Source organism: Protopterus annectens, chromosome 4.part1 (genome assembly GCF_019279795.1).
Source record: "Protopterus annectens isolate FY-2018-M chromosome 4.part1, PAN1.0, whole genome shotgun sequence".
In the NCBI taxonomy this organism is placed as follows: Eukaryota; Metazoa; Chordata; order Ceratodontiformes; family Protopteridae; genus Protopterus; species Protopterus annectens.
In genome coordinates this window covers 886,944,477-886,965,702 of record NC_056734.1, presented here as the reverse complement: position 1 = coordinate 886,965,702, position 21,226 = coordinate 886,944,477, and positions in this window count along the sequence as shown.

Genomic DNA, 21,226 nt, shown 5'->3' with positions numbered 1-21,226 from the left:
TGTAATGTAACATCATATGCAAGGTATGTTTACCCACATTCCACATACTATAGTATGCTACCCTGTGTATTCACACATGTGCATACTCCATAGTATATCCTATTGTACTGGTGAATGTGTTAACATGCACATTGCACACTATAGCTGTCATACAGTCATGGATAATGATCATACTGCTGTGTCACCCCTATATAGGTACCTCTGGTGTGTCGCAGGGACAGCAGGCCATTGCAGGTGAGACAGTTATCAGTATCAAGCATGTTAATACACAGATCTATTTGCCATGTGGCCAGTTAACACATGTACACATAATGTATGGTCCAGTCACGATATACAGGTCGCATCTTTAATTAATCACACTGGCTACCCATGTGCAATACATACAAACTAAATGAAATACCGACATGAAACCACAGAAACTGTCATTGCTAGATGTGTGGACAGCTGTGCATACAACGGTGGAGGTGTTGTTCAATGTAGGAATATGTACTATACATCAGAACAACACATGTGGGGTACGCAAACAGTACTACACAGTGAGCTGGAGTATGGGCAGCCCACAGGATTCACCATTGTGTAATATGCCCCTGCAATGAGTGCACACATTGTGATGTGCCATCTGATGTGTCCATGACATGTAGTGGTCCGGCTGCAACAGTGTCTCACTATCCCATAAAACATACCCCACATACCAAACATACAACCCTTTGTCTGCATAACCCTGTGGACAGTGGAGTATCTGACATCTATGGGTGTATGTCATATGGGACAACAACACAGACATGTGAGATAGACGGCCATCACAAACATTTGGCCAACACATGTTCACACATGGCCATGAAGGATGGCCAGAGACATGTAGCAACACACAGTAGATGTGATGTGTATGTGTGTACACCCTGTTGTACATTATCTACACATGGTCCAACTATAGCCTTTGTTGAATGGTTATATAGTAGATGTGGAACACTGGACATCCTAAAAGCCTGTGCACAGCTTGTGGAGGTGTCACTTAATTCGACCACATAAGATGTGTTGAACATCATGACTGTGTGACAGCATGACAGTAGTCACCTGTACAGCATCCACATACATACACAGACACCACATCAGGCTACAGATACCATACATTTCCCTTGTTGCTGTTGGACATTGCTGTCAGCCGTGCACCTCATGTGTGTGGTACATAAATGTCATGTGGGACATGGTGTATTGACAAGTCTGCCATGTGTGGACATGGCTGCCAGGCAACTAAGAAATTTAGAAACTAAGAGGTTTAGAATAAGCTCTTTAAAGAGGGTTTTATAAGGTTCTTTTTGAAAGTTCTTACATAAAGATGTACTATTTGATTGTTTTATTGAATATTTGTAATTCATTATGTTAATAAGGAGGTAATTATTCAATTCAATTCAATAATTATTTAATTATTCAATTACTCCACTTGTATATATTGTCATGATTTTGTGTTTCAACTTGTCTGAAGAAGTTTGGTTTATGTACAAACGAAAAGCGCTTTACAATTAAATTATTTTCTATTTGAACTACGTGCGCCTTCTGTGGTCTCCCTTCAGCTGTTTGTGTTTTTTCCAGGCAACTAAGAAATGTTAGCAGTTGTGCAGGGGTGTCATCCGTATGTCTTTCGGTGACCTGTCACACATGGCACATCATGGTTTAGTGTGTATACACCTCAGCGACGTGGGTCACAATCCACAGTATTTATGTATTGTGTATGCACACAGTCATGGTTATGCACTGTGTGTGTGTATTCCACACTGTATAGCAATAGAGACACCTCATGATTCCATGCAATGACACTGTATCTGTACTTCACACTGTATAGCAATATAGAAGCCTCATAATACCCTTCAATGGTCATGCACATCTGCTAAAAGTGCATTCTATCTGTAGGGCGTACAGACAACACTGCAATGTGACACCATTATACTGCTGTACATGTGTCAGGACACCATTGTGTCAAACATGTATGCATGTCAATGCACACGTCAGCAGATTACATGTCATACTACATGTTAATGTCAAGGACATATTCCTCATATCAGCCATGTGTACTGTTAACCTGTGCTGGTCCACATGGTGTATCACAGGGATGCATGCTTACTACCATGATTGTGTGAAATGCATGGCTTCTGCTATGACACATGCTTGCTGTTGTGTGCAACCCAGGGATGTATGATAACTACCACTATTAATGTCTGAGCTGCATGCCATCTGCTGTATCACATGCATGTTGCATGCCTTCTGTCAAATCACATGCATGGTGTTCGTGTGTGTGTGTGTGTGTGTGTGTGTGTGTGTGTGTGTGTGTGTGTGTGTGTGTGTGCGTCTGTGTGTGTGTGCGTTTGTGTGTGTGTCTGTGTGTGCGTCTGTGCGTGTGTCTGTGTCTGTGATTGTGTGTCTGTGTGTGTGTCTCTATTGTAATGTAGAGTCTTTGTTTGCCTTCACAGGTGATGTAGGTGCGTTACCCTCCTGCGGTCCATCTGATGTTAGTGTCCCCACAGACTCTAGCAGTGATAATGAACATATGCTTGAGGTACAGGCAGGGTTGTCAGGGGCTGAATCTGTGCCATTGGTTGCCATTCCACCTATATCCCCCTCTTCCCCGCTCACAGTTCTCATGCCAACACATATAACATCACCAGTGGCCATAGAGGAAGGACAGTTAGCATGTGTTAGCTTGGAACAGGAATGTGTGGTGGCTATGGAAGGTGTGTCTTCACACCATGGTGTCAGTCGAATGATTGCAGATGTACCACACAGGCATGTGGCCAGTGCTGCTCGTAGGAGGACCTCTGGCCGACATGCACCTGCAGGACAGAGCGCAGCAGCTGGTGTCACCAGACGCATGTTTCAGACTGTAATGGCGGCACAGGCACGTGCTGAACGACAGAACAGAGAAGGGCAGAGGCTTCAGAGGGCTGCTATCCATTCTTTAAACGACAACATCCAGGCACTGGCAAATGCTCAACAGCATATTGCTGAAGTTTTGGACAGACGATTGGGTGACCTGGTTGGAATCCTTGACTGTGGCATGACAATCCACGAGTGTGAGCTGTCTGTGCTGGAACATCTGGTAGAAGTGAGGTGTAGGCCACGTGGACATAGGCCAGCTACACCACCTGGTGCAGGTCTACGTGAACGAGCCACCTCACATGCCCGCTCCCATAGTGCCGGTAGCAGCAGCAGTGCATCTGGTGCTGCGCTGTCCCCACCAGGCAACAGCAGGCCACGTGGATGTGGCCCTAGACGGTCCCAGCGGGGACACAGATCCAGTGGACATGTGTCATCGGACAGTACCCAATCTGTACCTCTGTCTGGTAGTGCCCGTGCAAACCCAGGCAGGCACAGGTCGCGTGGCTGTGGCTGGACACAGTGAGCTGTAAATCCTGGTCTGTACAATCTAGAGCTGTCAGTAATACCCCTGTGTAGGCCAGACACAAGGCAGAACTGTGTGCATACATACACGCACACACCAGAAACATCTGTAGGGCACTGCGACACTTACATGCATAACAACCACACATGGCCAATTAGATCACAGGCCCTAACCCCCACACATGATGTCATCCACTGGTGCAGCCTAGGCCCCTGGCAAACATTATCAGCCTGTGCATATGATGATGCCTGTGCCGCATCCCTGTCATCCACACCATCGGTGCAGGGACATGCTCATATGGTCTGATGCACAGGGTGAACAGAATAGGGAGATAAGTGTATATTACAATTGTTGTGTACTGTTGACATGCAGCAGACATACCATGTAGTACAAGTTTAGAATGCATTGTTTTATGTTCACAGTATGTATCTTGGTAACAACAGTAACAGCATGTTGTAATGATGCCCTGCTTCCCTCCTTAAGGTCTAATTGCATGTGCCATTAAGTACCAGTGTTTGCAGTCTCCCATGTGTAAATGTGGAGTACTCACAGGCATGTATGGCAATACCAGCATGCTATACGTAGCCTCAACCTCACTGTTAGAAAGGCTGACATTCCAAAGATGTCTACACATCTACTGATCCAGGAGCATGTGAGCTGTGTACTAAGCTACAGTGGCTAGAGAAGTGACATCCATACCGGGTGACATCACAGGTACAGTTACATGGTGCGGGGGGTTTACACAGTGGTCTTCCTAATGTCAAGGGTAGAGGCCAGTTGATAGCATGAGGCCTCACTGTGTAGCAGTAATACACATTCACATTACAGGATGAGAACACACAGACACACACAGACACACACAGACACACACATACACAGGTATTCAGACATAGTAACATGCCCACACTCATGAGGTCAACGACACTATAACACACACACTTGATAGTGTTGAGGTGAGGCCACCTGCCTATGTGGTAATCACCATGACAGTACTGTGCACCCACATGACGCGACACAGATAATGAACATGTACAGGTAGTCAGTAATGCCTAAGACCGACGGCATCAACAGGGTAATAGATTGCATCACCTGAAGGGGTTAGGGGTCCTATCTGTTCACTATGGTAGTATACATCCTCACTCCATGCACCAGACAGCCATACATACATGCACACACACACTGTGGAGTTCACAATTGAATTCATCAATGTCATGCACATACAGATAGCTAACATGTGCATGATACACACACCACCCCTGCCTATGTCTTGCTTTCTACACTGCGGTATGTACAGATCTCTACAACAGTGTACAGGGGTGTGTAATAATTGGGATGTATTCCCCACCATATGTGGCATATATGGACACACAAGCAAACACACATGGTAGTACTGTGAATCAAACACCTGCTATCTTATGATACGTCTGACAGACATGCAGCAGTATTAGCCGCATTACAATGTGTACCGACGCTACCTTCGGCAATTGTGCTGCTATATGCACACAGGAGGACTTAAGTGTTACAGGTGTCAAGTGATTTACAATCAGTGACACCCTGACCGCTGTGTAGGTTGTATGTCTTCATCTTCAATTAACAGAAACATAGCTTAGTGTTTGCACATGTTATGGTAGGACGGCTTGTGACACACCTGTGAGCTGTCTTCAGCAAACATCCATCTGCAAAGTTGGACCATCACTTTATGTACACACATCCATCCATACCTGATGAACATCTTACCGTACTGTCAGTATTTCACCATATACAGGTGTCAATGATGGGGCTGCATTGCAACTGCATGTTGTAGTAAGACACAGATGAACTGCAAACATCAGCTACTGCACATGCATGGTAGCTGAATGCACACCACTACATGTACATGTGTGTAGGTCCTACATTCCTGTCATGTAGCCATGTTTGTATGCATTGCAATTGGTGGATATGTGTGATGGCATACATGACACATGGACTGTTGTATGATATGATAGCTGTCATGGGTAACCAGTACAGAGGGAATGTTAACTCAGTCAACATTGCTATCACACCTTATGTACTGTTAGCATTCAACAGCCATGGACCTACCTTCCATGTGCATGCGTGTAATTGCTGTAGCCACTTGTCTGCACAAGGGAAAACAAAAGCTATGCTATGCACATATGTGTTGTGTGTGTGGGGGGCATGTACATATCCACGGCAGGTACATGTATGTCATATCCAAACATGAGTGTGTTTACTGGTGTACAGCAACAGTTATCTGTTACAGCTGCATATGACCCAGGGTCCCTGTTATGTGTACAGCCAACCTGGTTATGAACAGTGGTATCATTGCATTGCATAACACATGATGGAACCCTGTCAGTACATGGGTAGTCTGCACAGTTGCTGTAGAGCTAGGTACAGTCCACTGGTCATGAGTAACATGGTGTTGTACTAATGTATGGCTGTGTGTTGCTGGTCCAAGGACATGGTGATGTCTGAGAGCTACATCCTAGAATGTGGCATTTGACACTGTGATCTGCACCTGACACATCTGTGATGGTTTTTGAGTGTGTACTGGTCAGTACATGTGAGTAAGCCTTCATGTACATGGGGACACTACCACCTGGAGCGGTCCTTAATGGTGTTATGGCCCACATGTCTGTATCTGAGGTATACGGTGGTAGTGCTATTGTGCACAACTGAGCCTTATGCCAGGTGTTCCTCACTGCACAGATGTCAGTATTCCCCATTGTTGGATCTAGATTGGCAGCTGTGATTATGAATGCTACACATCTAGCACTGTTTAGCATGCACATACAATGCAGTTCTCCTCTAGGTGTCAGGGTGTTTACCTGGTCTCAGGATATTCGTCTATGACTGGTACTATATGTGCGAAGTAGCCACTCCTGGCAGGACATCACCACGGGTGGTATTAGTGTGCCAAGTTTAAATTGGTACAGCTAAGATGATGGACAGCAGCAGACGTTGTGTAGAAGACCGGTGTCAGATATATGTAGTGCAGCGTTCATGCTAACAATGATGACTATCGACACACTGTGCCCTTCCGTGTTTAGAATCAGAGTGCATACAAGACAGCCCTTCACTACTGTGTGAGCATGCCCAGTATGCCATTGTGTAGATGGACACATAGTGCATTCCAAACAGATGTGTGCTACTAAGTGTGTGAGCATGCCCAGTGACACCTTGTGTCAGTTATGTGCCTCTATGTGTATGGGCATGATCATTGTAATCCTGTATAGCCATTGGCCATCCAGGCAACAGATGGCCGTACCCCACTTTAGGATGGATTCCTACATTGAACACACTGGTTCACAGGTACGTACACCGTAACTGCCAGCATCCATGTCGATGTCCGCATTCCTAGAAGGTCATATTGACTGTCTTGAAAGGTGTAGTGTTTGTGGCGCATCTCGTATCTATGTAGTGTTGTAATAGTGGTCCATAGATAGGCAGTTGTCCTGCTCACACCACTGGCTTATGTTTGTCTCCGTCTGCCTTGGGACAGTAATATGCTTTTAGACTGCTCACACTCCATACAATCCCTGTCGGCATCTTTTCCATTGCTGATGATGTCACCCACCTAGAAGTATGCCTCTGGGAGTGCTGTGCTCCAGTAATCTCGGTAGCTTTTCTGTAACTGCGTAATGCTGTAGTGTGATAAGGGAGTTAGGTCTATGTTCTAATCCCAGCCCTGCCAAGTGTGTGTGTTTCTAGCTACCTGTGGACAGATTAATGCTTTTAGACTGCTCACTCTCCATACAATCCCTATTGGCATCTTTTCCATTGCTAATGATGTCACCCACCTAGAAGTATGCCTCTGGGAGTACAGTGACCCAGTAATCTCGGTAGCACATTCAGTAACTGCTTAATTCTGTAGTGTGATAAGATAGTTAGGTCTATGTTCTAATCCCAGCCCTGCCAAGTGTGTGTTTCCAGCTGCCTGTGGACAGAGTAATACTTTTAGACTGCTCAGTCTCCGCACAATCCCTATCGGCATCTTTTCCATTGCTAATGATGTCACCCACCTAGAAGTATGCCTCTGGGAGTGCTGTGATTCAGTAATCTTGGTAGCGTGTTCTGTAACTGTGTAATGCTGTAGTGTGATAAGGTAGTTAGGTCTATGTTCTAATCTCAGTCCTGCCAAGTGTGTGTGTGTTTCCAGCTGCCTGGGGACAGAGTAATGCTTTTAGACTGCTCACTTTCCATACAATCCCTATCGGTGTCTTTGCCTTTGGTGATGATGTCACCCACCTAGAAGTATGCCTCTGTGAGTGCTGTGATCCAGTAATCTTTGTAGCGTGTTGTATAACTACATAATGCTGTAGTGTGATAGAATAAACAGGTAGGTGTTCTATTCCAAGGCATGACAGGTGCATGTGTTTGGCAGTCATATCCTATGTGTTGGTATCTGTGAGTGATGAGCTCCAGGATGTGCTGAGTATGTTTTGTTGCTTTCCTATATAGTGTCCACAAATGTCATGATCACCCAAGAGACTGGGTTGGCAAGACATACACATACATCCACCAATAGGTCTGGTGAGTAAATGTCAGCAGCTCTACTCTTACCCTTAATACAGTCTGACCTGTGTGACGCAACAAAGCACACTTGCCTTGATAGTAACACTACTACATAATGCAGGTGGCACATGTGGTTTCCTTTTCATTCTTGTCTAATGCTTTGGTGTCATGTGGTCCGCTGTTGTGACATAAATTCTATATCTATGTATGTGTGTGTATATGTATATGTGTGTGTGTGTATGTATGTGTGTGTGTATATATATATATATATATATATATATATATATATATATATATATATATATAGATAGATAGATATATATATATATATATATATGTGGAAATTAGCATACATAAATCTACATGATGGAATACATATCCTATACTATTGAATGTCTGTGCTGGATGATCTGTACATGATTACCTCAGCTGTATGTATATCTGCCATGGCTTAGTGGTAAAGCACATTGTCTGTGATGTGCAGGGTACTGGGTTCTAGTCATGTAGAGACCGGTTATTTTGTTGCTGGGAAGAACAAGGGACATCGAGTACGGTGATAGTAAGGCACCTTTAACCAGTTGTGTGCAGATCTGAGCGACAGTAAGCAGTGGTTATTTTGGACGATCAGTATGGGTCATATAAGTATGCATTAGAAGACAATACTATGCAAATGAGGTTGAAAATAGTGAATCCCGTTTATCCCCAGCATGTGATGCAGATCCCAAGAGTGTATGTGTATAGATAGCTGGGTGCAGGACTCGAATATTGGTGAAAGCATAGGGGGCGTGTCAGGCATACTGTACATACATTGGAGCCCTGTGCCTTGGGATTGCTCCTGCCTTAGCACGCCTAAGCTAGGGGTGTGTCTATACCTGCCTAGTGAAATTGGGAGGGACAACAGCAGTAGTGGAGTAGTCAAGGTGAACAAGCTGCGCAAACAGGTGATAATTAGCACAATCAGCAGATTACATGCCCAGCCCGGACCAGAACACTACGGTAAAGTGACCAAGCACCTTACACACAGGTTTCTTCCACACTCTACACCACCGGTGTATACATGCGGGGACATTTCTCGACACAATCCAACCAAATGAGAAGGGCTGCAGCAGGCAACATAGACCAACATGCACAGGAGGCTGAGGGTGGTGAGGATGAATGCTGCCGAACAACCCTTAGTGAGGAGACAGAAGACTTTACAGACCCAGGGTAGCCTACCGGGGGCTACATGAGCTGGAGATAGTGGAGCGCTATGGGGTGGACAGAGACCTCCTACAGCAGCTTGTTGAGCTGTGCCGGCCACACCTGACACATCGAACAGGCTGAGGGAAACCCATCCCAGTGGACACCAAGGTATGTGTAGGCCTAGGTATACTAGCCACAGGTCCTCCCAAAGCACAACTGGGGATATCATGGGGATCTCACAGGCATCTGCATCCAGAGTATTGCACCAGTTCCTAGATGCCATGTCACCACATGCCAGTGAGCATATACATGTCCTCAACACACGTGAGGTGCTGACCAGCAATATGCGTCTCTTCCACCAAATGGCAGACTACCCTGGGGTACCGGGTGCTATAGCCTGTATGCATGTATGCATCAAAGCACCACCTGGTGAGCGGGGTAGGGCCTACATTAACTGCAGGGGCATACCCTCCATCAACAGCTAGGTCATATGCGATGGCCAGGGCATTATACTGAATGTGTGTGATGGCTGCCCTGGAAGCTATGACGATTCAGATATATGGCATCTGACGCAGCTGTACCACACCTTTGCCAATATGGACATCCCCTACAGTCACCTAGTGGGGGATGCTGGGAAACCACTGGAGTTGTGGCTGATGACACCCATCAGCAATGTACACAAACCTGAACAACTACACCATAATGAGGCACACACACAGGCAAGACATATAATTGAGCATGTATTTGGGATGCTCAGGTCACGGTTCCAGTGTCTGGACACATCCAGTGGAGCCTTGCAGTATTCACCAGCTACATGCACCCATATTGTTATGGTATGTGCTATGCTACACAATATGATCCTGCGGAAACAGTTGCAGCAGGAACAGCATGGGGCAGGGCCACACAGCCCCCCCACAAATACCAAGGCATGTACAGGCACAGTGTGACTCGGAGGAGGAACTACCTGAGCTGGACCCAGTAGGTGAAAGGAGGCATGCACAGTATGACCTTCCCTTGGCAAAGAGGCAACGCATGGCATATGCACCGACAGAGTAGGTACCCAGGGAATTTCACCCTTTCTGACTCCCACAGACAGTGAAAGGGATGCCAAACATGACACTACCTGTGCTCAGCCATGTATAGGAAGTGCACTGTGTGCATCCAACATAGGCAGCCCTCCAGCACCATGCTCAGGTCTGGCACACCCTCAAGGTAAGTCAATCAACCTACCAATTGGCAGTTGTATTAGAATGTGTTTTTACCTGTAGCTATGGTATGGATGTGAGCATACAAGGGAATTTGGTGGCCGAATGTTAGGGCAGCAGACAGTACATGTCCATAATGGCACCATGACATCCATAGCAAATACCGTGGTCACAATAGTAGCCAGTAGTACACAGGGTGTCCTAACCCACTACAGGTTATGGGCTGAACATCATGTGTGTCCATACAGCTCACACAAGTCTCAAACAGCTGGACAGGTGTAGACCAATACAGACAAATGCTATACAATGGCCTCTGGATATGCCCAATGGATGACCCCAACCCCCACAGACACACACACAGACTACAGCAGGCCAGGCAGTTGGATGTAGGTTGTGAAGGCTAGGACGTCTGAAATCACTATGCTGGTAATTAAAGCTAGGATTTGAAGTACATTGGTATGCCTCTAGCCAGCACATTAGTTAGGTCCACACACTGAAATGGAGTACCTGGCATACCAGTACAGTAGTAGCAAAAGTGTACAACTGTCAGCTGTGCCCCCCTTAGAACGTACACATGTGAAAGTCATGTGTGCCACCCCCGGTGCTGTGTAGGAATGTGGATACAGTTGGATGTCCCCCCATGCTGCGCAGAAATGTAGCAACAGTCAATGTCACATGACCGTTGGCTACCCTGCAGACACAGCATGACACCTGTCAGTGTACAACGCAGGGGTCGGCACCACAGTACTGACTACCTGGACATGTGACACATGCGATCCAGTTGACCATACTGGGCATGCTCAGACACATGAAGGTATGACAGTAATGTCAGTCGACAACATGCGTAACGGTCATACTGGGCATGCTCACACACTTAAACAGAAGATGGCCAGGTCTGCAAACACCAGTGGTCCGGACATATCTGCCAGTACATTGCTATACTGTTGGATGACTGTGCTGTATGGTATGTGTGTGGTACTGTCTATTGTCTGTATATATGCCATGGTGTATTGGTAATTCAGATCAGCTGTGTGCGCAGGGTGTTGCTACCAACACTTGCAAAGGATGGTTCTTTGTTTGCGGCCAGAACAAGGCCTTTGGATACGGAGTGGGTAAGGCACATTGCAGCAGCTGGGAGTGGTTGTGCGTGGGTTTGCATGGTGTTAAGCACTGCTGACCTCTTGTTACAGCTCCTTATACTTGTTTAGAATTCACATTTCTTTAACAGTGCAATAATCGCATACTGGTAAACAAACACGCTTACACCCGCTTGCTCCCTCACTTGCACATGCACCAACATTGGTGCTTGCATTTGTCACTCACGCTGGGTGGGTGCAATCCCTTGTGATGCCTATTACATCGGACTACATGATTACAGTATCGGGTATGGCTGACCATTATGCGACGGCAGGCGTTCGACTGTACGGAATCGGTGGCCTGTCCAGTGACATAATCATATTATATGCGTGTTCCTCATACAATCTGCTCCCATCTGGCTGATACATGGGAACCGATACTCTGCAATGCAGACATGTAAATGTGTTTTGGGAAACACATCTTTCTGCCGGGTCATGCTACCACATACCTATTGTAGTTTTTCCACCTTTTAAATTGACCGAAGTGAGACTTTAGGAGTAACACCTTTCCCACTTTGCATGGGACAGTCCCTCATTAGGCATATGTGTCATGTGAGAATAATCTAGCCATAGCAAATGTCCTGATTAGAGGACAATATTATATTCTACGTTTCTCTAATAGTTGCATGTAATGGTTATTGTATAAATGACACTTCGATATGTTATGTGAAGTAGCATAAGCAACTTGACTGCTGCTAGACTAAGCTTTGATTTGTGCTAATATGTACATTTCTGTACTATTCATGGCTGTAGGTTTGTTCTGACCTGGTACGTCTGACATTTCTACGGAGCAGGTCCCACTTTGGCCATTTGGAAAGGTGGCAGCCCTATAGGACCTATATGTGGAGATGTCAGATTTGGCAAGGCAACACATACCCACAGCCAGTAGAAAATTGACTACTTCACCGGTTTGCATTAGTTAAGGTTATTCTTGTAGCATTATAGTTGCTAATACTGTTTCCTATAACATCTAGGTGTTTCAGATACAACAAAATCATTTTATGCAACCACTACAAACAATATATGAACTCTTTTCCAGAAATCACAGGCCATGGGCCATAACATTCATTTTGCAGGACACAACTGGCCAGAGTGGAGTGTCCCTCACAAAGGCGAACAGGTGGTAACCCCAAACTATTATGCTATCATCTACCTAAGGTGGTCAGCGGAATATGCGCTTTCCGTCACTAGCAGACCTCACATACGAATGGGGGAGAATGAACACTGTATCAGGGACACTGCATAACACCCTCAGGGACACATTTAGATGATTAGTTCTATTAACCTGACACACTGACAGTCACAGGGCATATGTGTTCATTCACATTTGTCAAGGTACATGCTGTTTATGGCTCATACATGTTGCCATTAGTCATTATGTGTATTCCGCCACCTGTCCACCTAATATCAGTAGTTCTGGAAGGGTTTAGTTAGGACTGTGTTAGATTCTGATTCGTAATCACGGACGTCCATGATAATCGGGTACAGGGCACTGATCTATCCCCTATGTGTTCCCCCAATGGTTTACGGACTATCCAGTAGATATGCTCTTCAGGTTTGGGAGGTATGAGCATCAGCAGTGCCCACATAGGAATATTAATTATTTCCACTGGGCGGGCCTAATACATCTCTGCCAACCAACACCTGCACACTTAGGCCCATTATTGCATACCCATGATTCACCTACCTGACACCTCTCTACAGCACTCATGACAAATACTTACTGTGAGCACAGCTGGGATATGAACACACCCCTACACACTGCCCACTCTCCCCGTCTCGGGAAACATGTAGTACGTTTTGTCAACCCATGTGTTATTACACTTGCACAACCTACTGTTCTGTGTACAGCTACATCCTGCTTGCATCGATAATCACAGGTTCACCTGTATGATGAATTTTTGGTGTCCCGCAAGGGACCCCGTTATCCATGTTTAAAGTGTAGACCTTGCAGATCTCTCCCACTGGTACTTTCCTGCCGGTGGTTTGAAAAGCAGTGGTGTATTTACCTTTATTGCGTGTCTGTATGTCTGACCGGCCTAGCTGGGCAGTGTGGGGAGGTAAACATTTGTTTATTGGACCTCCCAGTAACATATGTCCGGTCCCATAATTGCATATATATATATATATATATATATATATATATATATATATATATATATATATATATATATATATATATATATATATACGTATTATCGCAACCAGAGCGATATGCGCATACAACCACAAATCCAAGTACATGAAACACTTGCAAATGTTATTCTACTTCCTTACAAAGACCCAAAAACTTCACATTACTTTTAGGAACAGGGACAATTTGAGAAACCCTCTCCCTGTCTTGCGTGCATTGCAGATGCACGCTTGAGTTATAATGGCTGATATCGTCCTGTTGGTTGGGTTCTTAAGTGTGTCTAATATGAGTTCATACGAGTGTCTAATATCACAGTTTGGATGGTGAATTTAATACATTTTCAGATGCTGTTTCTCTCACCAGTGTATATGCACCCACTGCAGGATTTTGATTGTTGGGGGAAGCGGTTGCATGAAAACTCGAAAGAAATTGTTTCCTCAAACAGCAAAGTGAAGATGAACAGGCAATTACTGATATCCTTGTCCAGAAGAAATGCCAACTATGAGTAATGATAGGGCAGACCTGATTACTATTCAAAATGTTAGTCTAATTCCTTATAACTGCCCAAAAGCTTTACATTACTTTTAGGAACAGGAACAATTTGTAATGTAAAGTTATTGGGCAGTTCTATGGGATTAGAATAACAGTTGTCTATGTTTTTCTTCTCAGCATTCGTTCCTCCCAGTTAAACTACTCTTTTCCTCAGTAAGACAGCAGTCCTGCCAATTGAAGCGTGCATGTGTAATGCACGCAAAACAGGGAGAAGACTTGCATGATTGTTTCATTTCCTGAATGTAAGCCAAACTGATTTTTCATCAGTAAGGATGTAAAATAGCACCTTACGGTGTTTCCCGCACTGATTTTCATTGCAGCATGTGAATTTTGCAACCATGAAAATCTGGTTGCGATAATACGTAAGTACTATATATATATATATATATATATATATATATATATATATATATATATATATATATATATTTATGTATATAAGTTACATCTGTACATAACAACATACATTTGCTATGCTGGGAGCTGATTACACCCGCGCAGGTGCACTTGCATATGCTTATTGTGAGTTACATATGTTTACTGCCACTTCTTTGTGCTTACATGTGCCTTATTCATTATGACAGTACCACTTTGATTGAAGGAATCCGGTTAATGCCCCCATGTGAAACATACGTTCACCTTTACATGTTTAAATGTTGGATTTACAGCACAGAGGCATTCATTACACAAGAAAATGATATGTGCTATATTCGTACTTGAACCGGGAATGCCTTTATGTTAGGCGGATGCTCTAACCAATACACTATTGGTGTTCTGCTTCATTTATATGTATACCCATGGTTCATAGCTACCCTAACATATGCCTCACTACTTCACTTACACAGCAGGCATCCATTCTCCTGCTGGGAAAACCGCAGTACTACACATGCGACATTCCCTATTCCCTACTGCTCTGGACCCGTGCTGCATGTTTACTCACTCCAAGGATATTCAGAACTAACTCCAAAGCTTATAGTCCTGGCACATATGTGTGTTTGATTGTCAGGGTGTTCATGTGGTGATCCGGGTTTAGGCTTGTCCGACTGGTGACCGGAACTGCCCTGTACCTGTTCAAATGTCAGACGTAGCACATGGACAGAGTTGGTCCCAATTTTAACATTATACCTGTGTTTACAGATGCAGGGGTTTGGGCACCTCTGACCAGATTACTATGTTGGCACTACATAATATAGGGTGGAGGTGGTTCCACTACATAATACAGGGTGGGGGGTGTTTCCACTGGTATTTCCCTTCACATTCATTACGAATGCTTTATTGTGACCACGTTCATTCATTTTTATATATATATATATATATATATATATATATATATATATATATATATATATATATATATATATATATCTGTCTGTACATACACCTACATACCTATTTACATTTCCCATACAGTTGAATGTACACCGTGCATCCCCGCTGCCTTTACCTCCCTATATCCGAAGGATATTATTCTTGCCATCACTTATGACTTCACTACAGGTATTCAATAGTACTGTCAACAAATATGACAGTTGGTTGGTGTACATATGTGTACGGACCTCTCAAACACTCAGGGACTAATTTCAACAGTGACAGGGACAAGGCAATGACAAATCAGGGACAATCACGGACACTTCTATAATATTAGTACTATTAACTTGAAACGTGTTGACAGATTCAGAGCATATGTATTAATACTTATTTTCTGAAGTTAAAAGCGTCTATTACTCTTAATTATTGTCATTATTCATTCAAGTGTCATTCAACACCTTTCCTCCAAAGGTCACTGGTTTTATGAGTGATTAAGTGGCTGGCCAGTTATTGTGCGAATGCTCTGACCATTGGTAGGGTTGCCACATTTTTATATGTCCAGGATGGGATATATTCTGGACATACCAGATTGTTTAGGCCAACACATACCCACAATCAGTACAGGATTTAGAACATTAATTATTTTCCTAGATGAGAGCCTATTCCTGTAGCACTTTAGTTGCTTATTCTGTTTCTTGTACGATTTACATATTTTACATCCAGAAATAACTGTTTTAGGCAACTGTTACATGAAATATGGTACATATTTATTTCCTACAATCACAGGACATTTGCCATTGTATCATTCTTGGTCAGGACACACCTACCCAAACAGGAACTGTCCCTCACAAAGTGGGACAGGAGATACCCTGCTTATGTCAGCGCCTTAATCACCCTATTTCCAAGTGCCACTATGTGACTGTGTACAGTATATTTTCTCGATAATTCATGTGGGGAGACATGCATCACGGGCAGGTGTTTGATCCTGGGTAGGAGGTTCAGCATGACCGGCAGGAGGCTGAGCAGTCTCGTGAACCACTACTGCACATACAACTTGTGTCCAGATGTCTACAGGACTGGACATCGTGTTGTGATACCAAGTCTGATGTTTACACAGTATACTTATCCCATGAGGGATATCCAAAAATTGAACAAGAAAACAACCTTTGATTTTTTTTGGACTTATAAAAATGAGATAGGGTTTTACATGCAAGGGATACATAGTTTGCAATCCTGACACTGCCTAGGGTGACACTGCCTAATACATATGAGTAGTGGTCACTATGTGTAGATATGGTTGCGCCAAGGTAGTAGCTTGAGTATGGCTGGATTTGGTGAATGTTCAGGAATGGGGGCGGGTTGTGTGCTGTAAAGGGGATGATGGGTATTCAATTATGCATCCAGGTGTGTTGCAGTTGTGTGGCTCAGTTCCATCCAGACCATTCTGTGGATATGTGCTGGTGATGTTTCTGTATATGTGTATCGCACATTTTAATATTCATATGTTTGTGTGATTGTGTTCTACAGTATGGCCTGTCAGGTTGCATTGCGGATGTGTATGTTTGTTCTTTGTGTTTCTTTCTGATTCACCCACTGCTCCCTCATACACCTCCAGTTCACCTATTGTGCATCCAACACAGTCTCGCCTTTGTGGATTATAACATTACCCATCCCCCCCACACACATATTCCACACACTCCATCCATCCCTTCTTTGGTTGATAGCCCATGGCACGGTCAAGGGAACACATTGCATACACTACATATCTCAGGTACCTGTATGGTTGTGAGGACTACCCTAGCATTTTTCACCTTCCACATGCTGTACATCACGCACATAGGTACACACAAATACTTATCTTTCATAACATGGTAGGTACACCCGGGTAATACCTGTTCAACTTTGACACATCCTGACAAGAAAGGCTTGGACCGCATATGGGCGGATTTTGGCCAAATGCTCTGACCATTGGTAGGGTTACCACCTTTTCATATGGCCAGGATGGGATATATTCCGGACACAGATCAGATTCTACAGGACAGCACATACCCACGGTCAGTACAACAGATAATACTTTTGTTTTATGCCTACATGTTAGCTTATTGTTGTAGCAGTTTATATGCTCCTTCTGTTTCGTTTACTTGCTTATTCTATTGCTTGTAACATGTGGTATGTTACATATGGAAATAACTATTGTATGTGACTATTACATGTGATGTGGGGCATAATTATGTCATACGGTTGCAGGATATTTTACATTTATAATGGTTTTGGTATGGACACAACTGCCCAGCTGTGCACTGTCCCTCACAATGTGGGACAGGTGGTAACCCTGACCATTGGGCTACACTTAGCTATTGGCAGTGCGCTAACACGATGCATTTCACTTCCACTTGGTGTAACTATCAACACTGCATTAGAATACGGGCACACGGTTTTAAATGTCATTTGTTCGAGGGATGGAGACTCGGTATTCGCTAATGTGCATTTGTGTTTGCTTCTTAATTTTGTGTTCGCAAGAACTGTCTTGCATGCTTTGCATACGTTTCAGCATCCACGGGCACTGACAGGTGTGATTACTATTGCAGGCTGACTGTAATATTCATCATTTTAGGTTGCATGTCAACAGCCGACATTTCCACGCCTCCGTGCGGCACTTCGACATGCCCCATGCACTCGCGCTCGTTTCCTATGCATGTGGCTGTGGCGGCAGCGCACCTTCATTAATATGCATATAGCACTACTGCACCATCTGTATGCTGCACGGTCGGCGCAAGCCTAATGCCGGCCTTGCGCCGAGCTTCATGAATCCCGGGGATTGTTTCTTATGGAGTACAAATGTTCCTTAATCCTTTTGCCTTTACAATTTTAATTGGTTAATTAACACATTGTATTAAATCTTTAATTTGTACTTGTGATTTTAATATATATTAACTTTTGTTTGTTAAAGAATTGTGTTCTGATGATGTCTCTTTTAAACGAAAGAGGAGAATTAAATGCGTGTACGCTAACAACAAATCAGGTATGTTTCTTTAGTTTTGCATAACGCACCTGATTTTCCTTGTATTTTCTTTGCTGTCCGTATTTATCTCTTGACCTCTTAGCTCAAGAAAACTTAAAAACATTAGCATATATCAATAGAAGAAGATCTGGACGACCAGACTTTTTTCTGTTGATATATGCTCGATTTACAACTAGCATGCAGGTTGGGCTGACCAATCAGTTTGCACATTTTTAAATGGAAATGACCTGTCATTGTATAATATGTAATAAAGTTAATTCATTGCATTTTGATGGTAATTGAGGCTCTAATACTACTGTATTAGAATATAAAAAAGACATTATGATAGTTAGTTCCTAAGGCTCTAAAGTTGCTGCATTATGATGTAGCTAAGTCTGCATTCCATGCTGATGGTAACTGAGGCTCTAACACTACTGTGTTATGATGTATCCTAGTCTGTAGTGTTCCATCCTGAAAGCAAATGAGACTTTCACTCTAATGTAATATGATGTAACAAAGCCTGTAGCATTCCATGCTTATGATAACTGAGGTTCTTATACTAGAGTATCATAGGTTGTAGGGTCATAGGATCATAGGAGATTACTAGGCTATTGAACTGGAGGACATTTTAAGCCTAGCCATTTCAACTCAATGTAATACCTTCGAAGTGCTAGTCATTACTCAAGATTGCATTTAGTGATGATGCCCATGTCCAGGAGGGTTGTGGACACTATCCCCAGTAAGAATTTATGGTGCCCCATCCACTTGTCCAGGTTCCTCTTGAACAGTTTCATAGAGATGCAATGTTTCACATGAATTGGTAGCCTGTTCCAAAGATGTGGCAGTTGCTGGGAGATAAATATGTCCCTCCATCATGTCCTATTTAAGTCACAGGCCATATTTAAGTCCCTGGAATGGGTAGCCCTAGACACATTTGATTTATGGATATGCAGCAAGTTCATTACGTTTGGGTGTTGGATTGTTCTGTAGGTCAGGCATTAGTATCCCCCTAACAAGTCTATATGATATGGAGTATAGTGACAGGGACTTTAGTTGGTCTGTGTAAGGCACGTGATGGAGCCTCTTGATCTTCTTTGTTAGAAACCTCTGAGGTGTCTCTAGTTGCTGCGGGTGCTTAGTATGATACATAACAATTGGGGCATTATACTCAGTTATGGGCTGGATAAGTGCCAAGTATAGGGGGGTTATAACTTATTTTGCTCTTGTGGTGATGCCTTTACTAATCAAGTGTGCTAAGTGGAAAACTTTCCTTACCACCGTAGACATGTGGTGGTCAAAGTTAAGGTCGCAATCAGCCTGTTATCCCAGGTCCTTTACCACTTTATGGGTACTTAGGGTATTGTTGTTGATTTGATAGTGTGAAGGGGCATTATTTGTGCCAAAGGGAATGATGATGCATTTCTTTGCATTCAGCTTGAGACCATAACTAATCCACCAGTTGTTGGTCTGCCTGAGACCCTCCTGGAGTATACTGACATTATTTGGGGATTCAGTGATTGCACCTAGTTTGCAGTCATCTGCAAACTTGGTGAGCCGCAACACCTTAGTTTTGACCAGAACATCTGAGAACATAACAAAGGCTTTGTGTTTAATGCTCATGGGAACTGAACCTGTGGGATTACTATATTATGACGTAAGAAAGCCTAGACTGTTCCACCTTTAAGGTAACTGAGGCCCTGACAATACTGCATTATCATGTAACAACAAAATTGCATGCTCCATAATGATTGTAAGTGATGTTCTAGCAATACTGGGTTGTGATGTAATAAAGCCTGTGTGTTCCACTCACATTTTAGCTCTACTGTATTGTTATGTAATAAAGCCTGTATTCTTCCACACAGATGGTTATTGCGTCCCTGTAAATACTTATATTATGATGTAGCAAAGCATTTGTTCCATTCTGATGGTAACAAAGGGTCTGGCACCGTTGAGTTATAAGATAAGAAATATGAAAAAACCTAGCCAAGCTAGAGTTTTCACTACATGATATCTTAAACCTCCTGTAATAAAGGCACATGGGATATAGGCAAATGACCCTGTATATCCCATGGGCCTCTATTACAGGAGGTTTAAGGTATCACACAGTAAAAACTCTGGCTTGGCTAGGTTTTACTTGTAGTTTTTTACTAACTGATTTGTCTGTGTGACCTTTTTACTCTTTGGTTTGGATATTAGTTAGGGATATTTTTCAGACACTTTAATGGTTACAGACATCAGCTGGGTTATAGACCCTGTGTTTCTAAGTTATAGCCAAGCATTCCATTTATGTTGTGCTGATTAGGTTCAAAGAAGGTTGAAACATGTGCTCATGGCTAGTGGGTTTGGCTTTATTGACTTGAATGCATCCACAAAGACTTAAAAAATTAAAATGTCATGGACATTCAAAAGCCACATTGCTGAAAGGCTTGATGTCCTTAAGGATTCTTTACATATATCTCATGGACCTCTATTACATGAGGTTTAAGGTATCACACAGTAAACACTAGCTTGGCTATTGATTCCTGCAGTTTAAGAAATTGGTTTGTCTGTGTGACCATTTTGCTCTTTGATTTGGATGTTGGTTGGGGTATTTTGCGGACACCTTAATGGTTATTGGCATCTGCTATGTTTCATACCTCTCAACCTCTAAGACCAAGAAATCTGGACAAAGCTATATATAATGGAGGGATAAAGGCCCAAAAATAGGGGCAATTTTTAAATATTGCTCTTAGAAACATAGAAAGTTGATAGAATAACAGATTTTGTATTAGCGTGATTTTTCTGAAGAATATGAGGTCT